Source organism: Dama dama, chromosome 6, assembly GCF_033118175.1.
Source record: "Dama dama isolate Ldn47 chromosome 6, ASM3311817v1, whole genome shotgun sequence".
NCBI lineage: Eukaryota > Metazoa > Chordata > Mammalia > Artiodactyla > Cervidae > Dama > Dama dama.
Genome location: NC_083686.1, coordinates 26,392,363 through 26,407,117, shown reverse-complemented (window position 1 = coordinate 26,407,117; position 14,755 = coordinate 26,392,363). Strand labels below are relative to the sequence as shown.

The following is a 14,755-nucleotide window of genomic DNA, read 5'->3' as shown; positions in this document are numbered from 1 at the left end:
TTAGGTGTACACTGGGTGATCAAACATTAGATGATATAGTAACTATCTTCTTACAAGTATTCCAGCTAATAAATTGAGACAGCATGATAGAAATAGAATATCACCATATTGCCACACCCTAGTGTATGGATGAAAATGGAGCTTGAGGAAGTGCCCTGAGGACAGCTACCTTGTGAGAGTGGAATCTGGGCCACCACCCAGATGAGCTATACAGTTCAAGTCATTGTGAATGCACTGAACACCTAAAGGCCCCCGGGGAAGCACAGAAAGGAGAGGGAATCCAGTTAGCCTGCTTCATGTCATTCCATGTCAGCACAGGAACTCTGGAAAGCAATTAGAACCAACTTCCAGCCAGGCTTGCTATCTTTGTGCACCCACCCTGCACATCTTTATGAAGTAAGATTTCATTCTGGCTGAGTGAAAGCAGTGAAGTTTGTCTTTAAAGAATCCTCCAGGTATAGAAATTTAAACAGAAGTGAGCTCTCTCCTGAATAGACAGGAAAACCTTTCCTTTCCTCTCTGTTACCCAGTGGAGGTTGCTAGTTAAGTGAATGTCCCCAAACCTCATTCCCCCTCAGTTCAGTTCAGTCACTCAGTCATGTCTGACTCTTTGCGACCCAATGGACTGCAACACGCCAGGCTTCCCTGTCCATCACCAACCCCCGGAGTTTACTCAAACTCATGTCCATTGAGTCAGTGATGCCATCTAACCATCTCATCCTCTGTTGTCCCTTCTCCTCCTGCCTTCAATCTTTCCCAGCATCACGGTCTTTTCAAATGAGTCAGTTCTTCACATCGGGTGGTGAAAGTATTGGACTTTCAGCTTCAGCATCAGTCTTTCCCATGATTATTCAGGGCTGATTTCCTTTAGGATAGACTTGTTGGATCTCCTTGCAGTCCAAGGGACTCTCAAGAGTCTTCTCCAACACCATAGTTCAAAAGCATCAATTCTTTGGTGCTCAGCTTTCTTTATGGTCCAATTCTCACATCCATATATGACTACTGGAAAAACCATGGCTTTGACTAGATAGACCTTTGTTGACAAAGTAATGTCTCTGCTTTTTAATATGCTGTCAAAGTGGTCATAGCTTTTCTTCCAAGGAGCAAGTGTATTTTAATTTCATGGCTACAGTTACCATCTGCAGTGATTTTGGAGCCCATAAAAATAAAGTCAGCCACTGTTTCCCCATCTATTTGCCATGAAGTGATGGAACCAGATGCCATGATCTTAGTTTTCTGAATGTTGAACTTTACACCAACATTTTCATTCTTCCCTTTCACTTTCAACAAGAGGCTCTTTAGTTCTTCTCCACTTTCTGCTATAAGGGTGGTATCATCTGCATATCTGAGGTTATTGATATTTCTCCCAGCATTCTCAATTCCAGCTTGTGCTTCATCCAGCCCAAGTGGCCCCATGTAGGGCCACTCAAGATGGATGGGTCATGGTGGAGAGGTCTGACAGAATGTGGTCCACTGGAGAAGGCAATGGCAAACCATTTCCGTAGTCTTGCCTTGAGAACCCCATGAACAGTATGAAAAGGCAAAAAGATAGGACACTGAGAGATGAACTCCCCAGGTTGGTAGGTGCCCAATATGCTACTGGAGGTCAGCAGAGAAATAATTCCAGAAAGAATGAAGAGACGGAGCCAAAGCAAAAACAACACCCAGTTGTGGATGTGACTGGTGATGGAAGCAAGGGCCAATACTATAAAGAGCAATATTGCATAGGAACCTGGAATGTTAGGTCCATGAATCAAGGCATTGGAAGAGGTCAAACTAGAGATGGCAAGAGTGAACATCGACATTTTAGGAATCAGTGAACTAAAATGAACTGGAATGGGTGAATTTAACCCAGATGACCATTATATCTACTACTTTGGGCAAGAATCCCTTAGAAGAAATGGAGTAGCCATCATAGTCAACAAAAGAGTCCAAAATGCAGTGCTTGGATGCAATCTCAAAAATGACAGAATGATCTCTGTTCATTTCCAAGGCAAATCATTCAATGTCACGGTAATCCCACCTATGCCTCAACCAGTAATGCTGAAGAAGCTGAAGGAGAATGGTTCTATGAAGACCTACAAGACCTTCTAGAACTAACACCCAAAAAAGATGTCCTTTTCATTATAGGGGACTGGAATACAAAAGTAGGAAGTCAAGAAACACCTGGAGTAACAGGCAGATTTGGCCTTGGAGTACAGAATGAAGCAGGGCAAAGGCTAATAGAGTTTTGCCAAGAGAACGCACTGGTCATAGCAAACACCCTCTTCCAACAACACAAGAGAAGACTCTACACATGGACATCACCAGATGTCCAACACCAAAATCAGATTGATTATATTCTTTGCAGCCAAAGATGGAGAAACTCTATACAGTCAGCAAAAACAAGACCGGGAGCTGACTGTGGCTCAGATCATGAACTCCTTATTGCCGAATTCAGACTTAAATTGAAGGAAGTAGGGAAAACTGATAGACCATTCAGGTACGACCTAAATCAAATCCCTTATGATTATACAGTGGAAGTGAGAAATAGATTTAAGGGACTAGATCTGATAGACAGAGTGCCTGATGAACTATGGATGGAGGTTCGTGACATTGTACAAGAGACAGGTATCAAGACCATCCCCAAGAAAAAGAAATGCAAAACAGCAAAATGGCTGTCTGAGGAGGCCTTACAAATAGCTGTGAAAAGAAGAGAAGTGAAAAGCAAAGGAGAAAAGGAAAGGTATACCCATTTGAATGCAGAGTTCCAAAGAAGAGCAAGCAGAGATAAGAAAGCCTTCCTCAGTGATCAGTGCAAAGAAATAGAGGAAAACAATAGAATGGGAAAGACTAGAGATCTCTTCAAGAAAATTAGATATACCAAGGGAACATTTCATGCAAAGATGGGCCTAATAAAGGACAGAAGTGGTATGAACCTAACAGAAGCAGAAGATATTAAGAAGAGGTGGCAAAAATACACAGAAAAATTGTACAAAAAAGATCTTCATGACCCAGATAATCACGATGCTGTGATCACTCACCTAGAGCCAGACATCTGGGAATGTGAAGTCAAGTGGGCCTTAGGAAGCATCACTACAAACAAAGCTAGTGGAGGTGATAGAATTCCAGTTGAGCTATTTCAAATCCTAAAAGATGATGCTGTGAAAGTGCTGCACTCAATATGCCAGCAAATTTGGAAAACTCTGCAGTGACCACAGGACTGGAATAGGTCAGTTTTCATTCCAATCCCAAAGAAAGGCAATGCCAAAGAATGCTCAAACTACCACACAATTTCACTCATCTCACATGCTAGCAAAGTAATACTCAAAATTCTCCAAGCCAGGCTTCAGCAATATGTGAACCGTGAACTTCCAGATGTTCAAGCTGGATTTAGAAAAGGCAGAGGAACCAGGGATCAAATTGACAACATCCCCTGGATCATTGAAAAAGCAAGAAAGTTCCAGGAAAACATCTATTTATGCTTTATTGGCTATGCCAAAGCCTTTGACTGCGTGGATCAAAATAAACTGTGGAAAATTCTGAAAGAGTTGGGACTACCAGACCACCTCACCTGACTCTTAAGAAACCTGTAAGCAGGTCAGGAAGCAACAGTTAGAACTGGACATGGAACAACAGACTGGTTCCAAATAGGAAAAGGAGTACATCAAAGCTGTATATTGTCATTCCCCCTAATCTACTGCAAATGCCTTGCTTCCTTGAACTATGCCAGCCTACCACATGTGCATGCATGCTTCGTCACTCAGTCATGTCCAACTGTTTGCGACCTCCTGGACTGGATTCCACCAGGCTCTTTTGTCCATGGGATTTTCCGGCCAAGAATACTGGAGTGGGTTGCCATTTCCTTCTCCAGGGGATCTTCCCAACCCAGGGATTGAACCAGTGTCTCCTGCATTGGCAGGCAGATTCTTTCACCATTGAGCCACCTGGGAAGCCTGCCAACCCACCACGCTTGGGACAAATATAGATTAGCTATTGTCTTAGGGTTGCCATAACAAATTACCGACTGTTTGAATCAGCAAACTTAGACAGCTTAAAACAACAGAAATTGCTTCTCTCACTGTTTTGGAAACTAGAAGTTTGCCATCAAGGTTTCAGCAGGTCATGCTTCCTTCAAAGCCTCGAGGGGAGGATCCTTCCTTGCTTCTACCAGTTTCTGGTAGCCCCTTGAAACTGCTTTCTGCCAGTTTCAGGTGTTCATTAGCTTGTGAAAGTATTAACTCAGATCTGTGGCCTTCTTCCCTCTAAGTGAATCTTGGTTCAGATTCCCTTCTCTTAAAGACGTTAGTCATCCAGTCTTGATTGGATTAGGGCCCACCCTAATTCAGTATGCCCGATCTTAACTCAATTACATCTGCCAAGACCAGATTTCCAACTAAGGTCACATTCATAGGTACTAGATAACCTCTGGTTAGGGGTTCAACATATCTTTTTGCAGGGACACAATTTAATCCATTCCAACTAAAGTATTTTCATATCTAAGCCATGTTCATGAAAGACCCTCCTCCACTGATAAAAGAAGCAGTTAAAACTTTATCAATTATTAACATAAGTCTGGTTTCCCCAACAGCTCAGCAGGTAGAAGAATCCACATGCAATTCAGGAGACACAGGAGATGCAGTTTCAATCCCTGGGTCAGGAAGATCCTCTGGAGGAAGGCATGGCAACCCACTCCGGTATTCTTGTGTGGAGAGTCCCAGGGATAGAGGAGCCTGGCAGGCTACAGTTTAAAGAGTTGCAAAGAGTCGGACACACCTGAGCGACTAAGCATACACACTTTTATTCAAGAGAGCAACTGCTATCACCTTGTAATTTTTAGTTACTTGTTTACCTACTTATTTATTTATTTATTACCCTAGATGGTAGAAGGTCGGTTGAGACTGTTTGAATCAGCCATTTCTTAACCAGATTGCTCTGGGCATTTGAAGGGGGATATACTATGGGGACAGCCTCCCTCAGCCCTGACTACTAAATAACAATAGTACCCCATAGGCAGTGTGACAAGCAGAATAAAAGAAACATATTTTTTTTAAAAAAAAAGGGAAGGAAGGAGGAAATGACTTCACATATTTCTAAACTTACCAGGCTCCTTGAAAACCAAAGGTCTACTTTAATGAGATTTTTAACAACTCTCCTTAGAGCCTACGTAAAATGGGTTGTTCTTAGCAATCAGAGTTCTGCTTACTCAGAACTTACTCAGCCAGTCTGCTGGCTGTGAGAGGATGCTAGATGCTTCGGGAACATTCTGATTTGGCTAGTAGAGCATGTGTAATATGTGCTTCCCTGGTGGGTCAGGTGGTAAAGGCTCCACCTGCCAATGCAGGAGATTCAGTGGACACTGACAGGTTCAATCCCCCTGTCAGGAAGATCCCCTGGAGAAGGAAATGTCAACCCACTCCAGTATTCTTGCCTGGGAAATCTCATGGATAGAGGAGCCTAGCAGGCTACAGTCCATGGTGTTGCAAAGAGTCAGACACAACTTAGCGACTACACATGCACGCATGCATGTACTATTTGAGAGGTATGTGGCAGATTTTGAGGGCGCTGTTTCCCTTCTTCTCTGCCATGTTTAATACGATATTATTTGCAAGCACTGTGACTGGGGTAGAGTCAGAAAGAGAAGAGAAAGAGCAAAAGGTTGCAGGAGATGAAAATAGATTCTGCTTTTTTGTGGTGAAGCTCACTGCTCAGAGATATGACAAGCTTTCCTCTGTGCAGAGAGGGTGTGATCCACTCCCTAAAAGTCCCCAAGAATACAGAAGTGGGTAGCCATTCTCTTCTCCAGGGGATCTTCCCGAAGCAGGGATCGAATCCCGGTCACCACATTCCAGGCAGATTCCTTACTGCCTGAGCCACCAGGGAAGCCCAATAAATGTCCAAGTTCTCCCAATTACTCTCCCAGTTACTAATCAGAAGACATGGATGTACATAATCAGGGCTGTTGCGGTGGTGGTGGTTTAGTCACTAAGTTGTGTCTGACTCTTGCGACCCCATGAACTGTAGTCGGCCAGGCTCCTCTGTCCCTAAAAAGGCTCTTTGCCTCAGTTCTAAGTAATGTATTATTTCAGGGATTCCCCGGCCCCCTGGATCTAATGCCTAATCATCTGAGGTGGAGTTGATGGAATAATAACAGAAATAAAGTGCACAATAAATGTAATGCTCTTAAATCATCCCCAAACCAACACTCCCAACATGGTCCATGGAAAAAATGTCTTCCACAAAACTGGTCCTTGGTGCCAAAAAGGTTGGCGACCACTATATTATTGGATGTGGGACATGGGAGGTCACTGGAATCTTTCATGAAAGAATATGGAAATTGTGACACGGTAGAACAGTGGATTTTTCTCTCTCAGCATGAAGAGTGTGTGTGTGCCTGTGTATGTATGTGTGATGTGTGTATATTTGTGGGCAAGATGTGTGTTTCCCTCCTTTCTTACCTGCTTCCTTCCTGTCTAAAACATTTAGAAGAATTTTTAAAGGAAGAGACAAAGTAGCATAGAAAGAATGTCTTTTTAGGGAAAATTAGTGCTCAACAGGTTCATATTTTCTCTGTAGTATCTAAAATTCAACACTTTGTCTCCATAAAATAGCAAATTATCCTATACATTCAACAGCCACAGGCATCCCTGATGGCTCAGCGGTAAAGAATCTGCCTGTAATTCAGGAGACACGGGTTCAATTCCTGGATCAGGAAGATTCCTTGGAGAAGAAATGGCAACCCACTCCAGTATTCCTGCGGAAATTCCCATGGGCAGAGGAGCCTGGCCAACTATAGTTCATGGGGTCGCAAGAGTCAGATACAACTTAGCAACTCAACAACCACCACCACAACACCCTAATTATGTACATCCATGTCTTCTGATTAGTAACTAGGATATTAGTTGGTAAAACATGGACATTTATTGGGCTTCCCTGGTGGCTCAGACTATAAGAAATCTGCCTGGAATGTGGTGGCTAGGGTTTGATCCCTTCATTAGAAAGATCCCTTGGAGAAGAGAATGACTACCCACTCCAGTATTTTTGCCTGGAGAATTCCATGGACATTTATTTGGTCCTGTGGCTGCCTATTCAATGTTTTTTTGAATCATAGCTTTCCTTGTAAATCAAAGTGAAAATCCACATTGGGAACTTTTTCCTCTGGGGAAAAAAGCATAATATTACTTATGGGATATTTAATTACTTAGATAGTTTTGCTTGTATAGGCAAGAGAAATAGTCTAAGAAAAGTAAGAGTCTACTGTTTAAAGCCTTTATTGATTTGCTTTATACTTAAAGGGATAAAAAAATTTTTTTTAAGTTCTGACACTATAAACAGAGCTCCTTGATGAGAGCTGAGTTCATGCTGAGATAAAAAGTTACAAAGCAAAAGAACAGTCTCATTATATTTTTAAAATCCCAGGGAGAGCCTTTGCTGCGCCAAAGCAGTGTGGTCAGACAGGCTGGGACCCAGTGTCCATGCCCAAGAGACGAGGAGTAGAGAGCTTTACACGTTTTGAATTTTTTTCTGAAACAATTAAGATTAAAGGAGTTAATCAGGAAATCTGAGGTTATGTAAGGGGTGAGCCGGTCAACCAGCTCATATATCTGGTTTGGGGCACGTGTTTGGAGTAACCAGACTTTTCCATGGAAGATTGGACTTCAGGATAATTCTTCCAGAACGAAAGAAGTGACAAGAAACATGAAAGTTTGAAAAGTGATCCCCACCGCACTGACATCTGAGAGCATCCTGGTCCCTCCAGAGACATCTGGCTGAAAAAAGCAGATGAGCCGGCTGGGACTCAAACCCTGACGGGCCCTGATAGGAGGAGGAAGGAAAGTGGGTCATGTCTAATGAAACAGCTTGCCTCCCTTAGCAAGTCAGGCTGGCTGATTTGGAGGCCACCAACAGTGGATAGGGAAGATCTCTTGGAGAAGGAAATGGCAACATACTACAGTATTCTTGCCTGGAGAATCCATGGACAGAGGAGCCTGGCTGGCTACAGTCCATAGGGTTTCAAAGAGTCATATTTGACTGTAGCGACTGAGCATGCACCCAAGCAACTGTATGGTAACTGGCCACCTCGAAACCTCCCCCCTGAAGGTGGCGTGGCTGCTGCATGAAAGTACATGACAGAAACCAGGAGGGGCTCTGGAATATATCTTCTGAAGTGCTAAGGCTCAATATCCACCATAAATTCTCGAATTAGTGGAAAGAGGTCATTCACTGTGTAAGCAAGAACCACCCAGGAATACTACTCAGCCATGAAAAAGAACAAAATAATGCCATTTGCAGCCTCATGGATGCAGCTAGAGATTAACATCCTAAGTAAAACAAGTGAAAAAGACAAATACCATATGTGTGTGTGCGCGCGCGTGCGCGTGTGTGTAGTGCATGTGTGTGCGTGTGTGTGTGTACTCACTTATGTCCAACTCTGTGACCTCATGAACTTCAACCCGCCAGGCTCCTCTGTCCATGGGATTTCCCAGGCAAGAATACTGGAGTGGGTTGCCATTTCCTCCTCCAGGGTATCTTCCCCACCCAGGGATCAAACCCACATCTCCTGCGTCTTCCTGCATTGGCAGGCAGATTCTTTACCACTGAGCCACCTGGGAAGCCCATGATATCACCTATATGCGGAATCTAAAATATGACACAGTAAATATATCTATGAAACAGAATTACCCACATAGAGAATAAACTGGTGGTTGCCAAGGGGAAGGGGGTTGGGGGAGAGATGGAGTGGGAGGTTGGGGTTAGCAGATGTAAGCTTTTATATAGGGAATGGATTAGCAACAATGTCCTACTGTAGCACAGAGAACTATATTCAGTACTCTATGATAAACCTTAATGGAAAAGAATATTTTAAAAATGTAGTATATATATGTATGTATATGTGTAACTGAATCACTTTTCTGTACAGTAGTAACTAACATAACATTGTAAATCAACTATACTTCAACTAAAACAAAAAAAAACAAGAACTACCCAGGAAAACCCCAACGCCTTCTGAGATGATGTATGAAGGGACAGAAATTCTAGGGAAAACACTCAATTCTCTTGGACGTAGTTGGAACTGGGTTTCTAGGAAGGCACATAAAACTTGAATTAGAGACACAGGTTCCTTAGTATGTGCCAGTTGTACTTCGTCAAGTCTGCGCTAGCCAAAATGACATCATTTATCTTCTACAGAGCTGAGCCAAACCATACAGATCAAACTTTATTGACAGTAACAGCTTGGATATGAAAGGGCACCTATGTTCTTTGCTGAGAACTTACTGCCAGGCTTCTAACAACCCAAATCTGACCTTGTTTGACTCATAACATCCAACAACAAAAAAATACTGCTATGTAGAAATCACACAGCAAGCAATGTGTCGATCAGGACTTGCTGTAAATGCAACAGTTCTACCTGCCCATTTTCTTTTCATTTGTGATGCTGATAGCCTGTTCTAGCCTCATGTTCAGAAAACATAACCAATCCACTGCACCTGCGAAAGAACCATTTCTGCTGGCTGCGCTGAATAAAAAATAGGCACCAAGTCCCCATCTGCAATGGGAATGTTGGTCTCATTACCCGGACTCCGAAACGTGCAGATTATATTGTTCACACGTTTTCTTGATTTTATTTTTATAAAAATGCACTTTTCTTAGCATCAGACCTCAGCAGCTCTTGATTTTTATATTTGATGAGGAATCTGGCAGAACATAGGCAATTAGCTAGGAGCTGTGTCAATTTGAGGAACCTGATTAGCAGTTAGATCAACATTCATCTCAGAATTTAGGTGTAAGTCCAAGTGGATAAAATATCCTTCTAAAAGCATTAGCAGTTTGGCTTTCAATGGGACATTGGATTAATTCAGTCTGTGCTTCCTTACTACACGACATCATTTCAAGGTATAAATTCAATTTATGGTATGGAAAATGGATAAGATATGCATAAGCTGGCCTTGATTTAACAGGGATGGCAAATTAAATATTCTGGTAAATAAAATGGTCCAAATAACTGAGCTTTCTCTGTACCCTAATGTGGGTTGTTGATTTTTAAAATTGGAAAAAAGCAACATATTTAAAACCATGTCAAACATTTATGATAGGCCACTGATAAGTTCCATGCTTCCATTTGTCACCTGTTAAATAAGAGGATTAAATGAGATGAGTTTTAGTATCTACTCTTTATGATCTAAAACAGATTTTAAAACTGAGATCTACCAAACTTAGATGATCCATAAATGAGCTCCAGAAAATTCACAAAACATCATATCCAACCCTGCATGGATGGACTTACATGCCCTTCTTTGTTGGGAGAGAATCCAGAGATTGTACCCCGTACTTGAACTCTGGCTCTCCGATAGATTTAAGAGGGTCTAATATTCAGTCTGTGATTCAAATCACCCTTAAAGCTTTATTCCTTCTTTGGCAATTCATAAGGCTCCTAGGGGTGGTCTGGTATTTCAGGGTGTCCTTACATGACAGTTGGTAGCAGTGGCTCATGATTTTTTGGACTGTGACTTCCTCAGTACAGATTAGTATTGCATGCATTCACCTCACCTTGGGTCACCCACAAAGGTGGAGACTGTCCTTTCAAATTAAGGCTAAAGACGTCAGGTAGGGAAAACAGTGTGGCTTAGAGATGTGTCATTGAGATGGTCAGTGAGAGCCTGGGGAGTGAGCCTTGGGTGTTTTGACTTTCTGGACTGGTGTTCTTTCCATTACAGTGCGTTATGTAGAATGTCATAAAAGCTACATTTTAATGTACACAGCTCAGTATTTCAGAAGCCATTTAGGTTACTTAAGGTCTCCAAACTCTAGCTGCCCTCCTCCCCCACAAAAATGGATCCAGAATGAATTAGACTAGTGGCTAGTATGAATTTCAGTCTAAAAATGGAAAATCCTGCCCTGAGCATACAGCTTTTTAGGCTCCTGCTCCTTAATTCTAACAAAAACATCCATCTTGTGGATTCCACAGACCTTTCAGGTACAAAATGCTTCCCAGTCTTCACAAGCTCTTGGCAACCAGTACATCCATTATATAGACGAGCAAAATCGAGACTCATGGAAGTGAGACGACATGTCCAAAGCCACAGAGAAAGGGGCAGAGCCAGAAAGCAGTGCTGATCTCAGAACTCCATCTCTGCACCTGTTCATGGCAGCACAGCTGTTTCTACAATATTCTCATGACATTGGATGTAGGTGATGGGCACACTGGCTGGGACATATGTGGTCAGGTCAGACCATTTTCATAGACTTAAGCATTAGAGAAGCTGTCTGCAAAATAAATTCTATGGTAAGATAAGCAGTGTGTTCCCTGGAGCATAGATTTGAAGAATTTTTCTGGAAGTTCAGAATCTTTCTGCATACCAAGCAAAGGACAAATATATCTCTAACCAGCAAGAAAATAGCAAGACTAAACTCCTCCCCAGTTCTAAATGCAGCCAACACCTTTTTGCAATAACTTTTTTTGTGGCCTTACATTTTTTTTTTCTAGAAGCAAACAGAGCCTACTCCAAAGCAGGGGGGCTACAAGAGAAATTTAGGACAAGAAAGGCTATTATTTCTCCTATGTGTTACTTACTTTTTGCAAATTCAATAGGCACTGAAACCCAATAATTGTTCTATTAGCTTCTGCCAACGTTAAACCTTTTTCCTAAATAGTTCTATGATGTTAAGTGGCTGGAAGAGGTATTTTTGTGATCAGGCTGTATTGAAGGCACATTATAATGCATTGGAAAAATGCATGATTTATTTGATTTTGACTTCTGAAAGATTTACATCTGGACATAGATATATTAAACAAGAGAGTGTTTTGCCAGTGCAAAGGTAAGAATGGCTCAACTTCAACTAGTTTGATTCTGTCACTGCAGTGGTAGATGAGCAACTCCAAAGCATTCTCATTACAGACATGCAAAGAACTTGGTTTGGGTCCTGTGATCCCACTTTTGAACTCCAGCCCTGCCATTCTGGCAACAAGCCAAGAGGACGGGAAACTAACATGAAACCCAGTAAGATGTTTGCTATCACGTTTAGGCACGTTATACACACTTTCTTATCCAACTCTACAACAGCCCTGGAAGGTTGGTGCTATTGGTTCCTACTTCTGAATGAGAAAATAGAGGCTTGAGGAAGTCCACTCATTCCTCCAGAGCCACAGAGATAATGGATTACAAATTTGAACCCAGATCTCTCAGCTATTAAACCCATACTCTTTCAGATTATTCAGCACTTCTTCCTTGGGCTTCCATGTTCCCAGCTGTAAACCATGATCACTAAACACATCTTTTAGGGCTTCCTGGTGGCTCAGATGGTAAAGAATCTGCCTGCAATGTGAGAGACCTGGGTTTGATCCCTGGATTGGGAAGATCCCGTGGAGAAGGAAACTGCAACCCACTCCAGTATTCTGGCCTGGAGAATTCCATGAACTATTCATGTCGTCACAAAGAGTCAGACACGACTGAATGACTTTCACTTAACAAAACCTATCTTTTAGGATTGTTGACTTATAAGATTAATTTACCCAGAACATTACATATATACAGGAGGTCTTCAGTAAATAATATTTCTCTTCCTACACTTTGTTCTGATAACAATTCTTAGTTTAGTAAATTAATTAGGGGTTTTTATTTCTTCTCTTTTTTTTAGATTTAGATTTTTTACTGTAGATTTTGACCTAACTCAGGTGTTTTTAAAATATAGAAGCAAAAAGATGACTCTCAATAGAGGTGTCAGTGTGGTTTTAGAGGACAAGAAAGACAGGAGTAACTTTCTTCCATTTTCTGTTTGGTGTGAGTAGCCGCAGGGCAGGGAGTAGGGTGATGCTGGAGAAGGTGTGGGGTGGCCAGGTGTTTTTTCAACTGTGCATCAAGACCCTGGTGCTGGGAAAGATTGCGGGAAGGAGAGAAAGGGAACAATAGAGGACAAGATGGTTGGATGGCATCACCGACTCAATGGACATGAGTTTGAGCAAATTGCAGGAGATAGAGAAGGACAGGGAAGCCTGGCGTGCTACAGTCCATGGGAGTCAAAAAGAGTCGGACAAGACTTAGCAACTGAACAAGACCCTTGTAAATACTTTTAACATCACTTTATTAAGCTGCTGAAGTCCTGTTGTCTTGGGGAAGGGCTGAAACAAGCCAACAGTCGAGCTGCGGCGTGTTGGCCTGCAGTATTTCTGAACGGCCTCTGTTGCCATAAGCAGGTTGCCCAGTTCACTGCCCAGGCCTGGTACGTGATAGAAAATGTGGACAAAATTTCACCAGAACTGGTGGGAAGTGTCAGTATTTCCTTGCTTGTAGGTAACAACCTGCTTACAGAGAGACTTGGGAAGAATTATTTGTCTGCAAGATGTTTACGTATGTGTGTATATACGTGTTTAACTTTGCTCCCTGCCTGAAGGCCCTGGAGCCCTCTGCTTGCAGAAGAGAATGCATCTAAGCCACAAGTTCCAGGGAAAGTGGAATGAATCAGGGTAAGCTGAAGCAGTTGAGAGAAGTGGTGATTCAATCTTAGAGATTTTGACATTTTCATTTAACAAGCATTGACTCAGCACCTTTTTTTAAGCTGAAAGTACTGGGCACACACTTCATCTTGAATGCACCAACTGTCTGGTGGAAGTCCAGACTTCCAAACAGATGCTATAATACAGTATGGTGGGTTCCATGTTTGAGGTATGAATGGAGTGTAATGGAAACAAAGCAGACAGGGTAACTATTTTGCCAGATAGAAAAGTAGCAATAATACCTAGAGACCAAAGGAAGGGAAGAGATGGAGAGCATCCTAGACAAAGCATGTGCAAAGGCCCTGTATCCACAACAGGGGGGTTGTGAAGAATCCATGATGCTTGGCCATAAAACAATAAGACCAGAGATCAAAATTGGGGCCAGGGTGAAACGTCAGGAGTCTGGGTGACAAGTCAAAAGACTCAAGGCCTAGGTTTGCCACTTCTTGGATGTGGCTCCGAGCAACGCACATTGTCACTCTGAATCTTGTTTTCCTCATTTATAAAATGAAGAAAATAACAGTACCTATTTCAGAGAGTTGTGGGAATGAAATAAAAATAGCCTAATTGCTACAATTCCAGCAGTAGTAGTGCTCAGTCATCATAGCAGTCATTAATTTTACAATAAAATCAATAACTGAAAATGTGAATAGTGTTCGTATGAGACTTTTCAAGTGTCTTTCATAAAGAGAGTTTTATTGGGCTGTCCAGTAAAACTCTCTGTGAAAATGGAAAATTCTCCTTCGGCACCAGCCAGTTCATTAGCCATTAGCTGCATCTGGCTCTTGGGTATTTGAATGTGACCAGTGTAGCTGAGAAACTGCACCGTTTGTTTGGTTTTATTAACTTCAAATACTACTACTGTGTAAGACAGCGAAGGTGCAGCGTCATGGAATCATAAAATGTTTTATGTACAAGGAACTCTAGAGATTGATATAAACTTTCCTCATTCTTCCCCCACCCCCACCACCGCCACTACCATTTTACAAATATGGAAATGGAGGCTCAGAGAAGAAAACTGACTTGCCCAGGGTCACACAGGTATAACAGACTTAGCAGTAGAACCCAGCAGGTCTTCTGGCCTCCTGTGAGTTTTCCAGGCAAGAATATTAGCGTGGGTTGCCATTCCCTTCTCCAGGGGATCTTCCCGATCCAGGGATCGAACTTGGGTCTCCCACATCCCAGGCTCTTACCATCCTGAAGTTTGGTCAGATTGTCCTCTCCACTTAAGAAAGTACAGTATTTGTTGCCTAAGCTTCATGGTTTCTGGTGTCACCATCAGCC

The 14,755-nt window shown here is 42.3% G+C and overlaps 1 protein-coding gene across 1 annotated transcript in view; it reads left to right on the top strand.

The window, feature by feature from the left end:
* PARM1 (prostate androgen-regulated mucin-like protein 1) overlaps nt 1–14,755 on the top strand; it is a 124,072-nt gene that overhangs the window by 16,753 nt on the left and 92,564 nt on the right. The window lies entirely within an intron of this gene.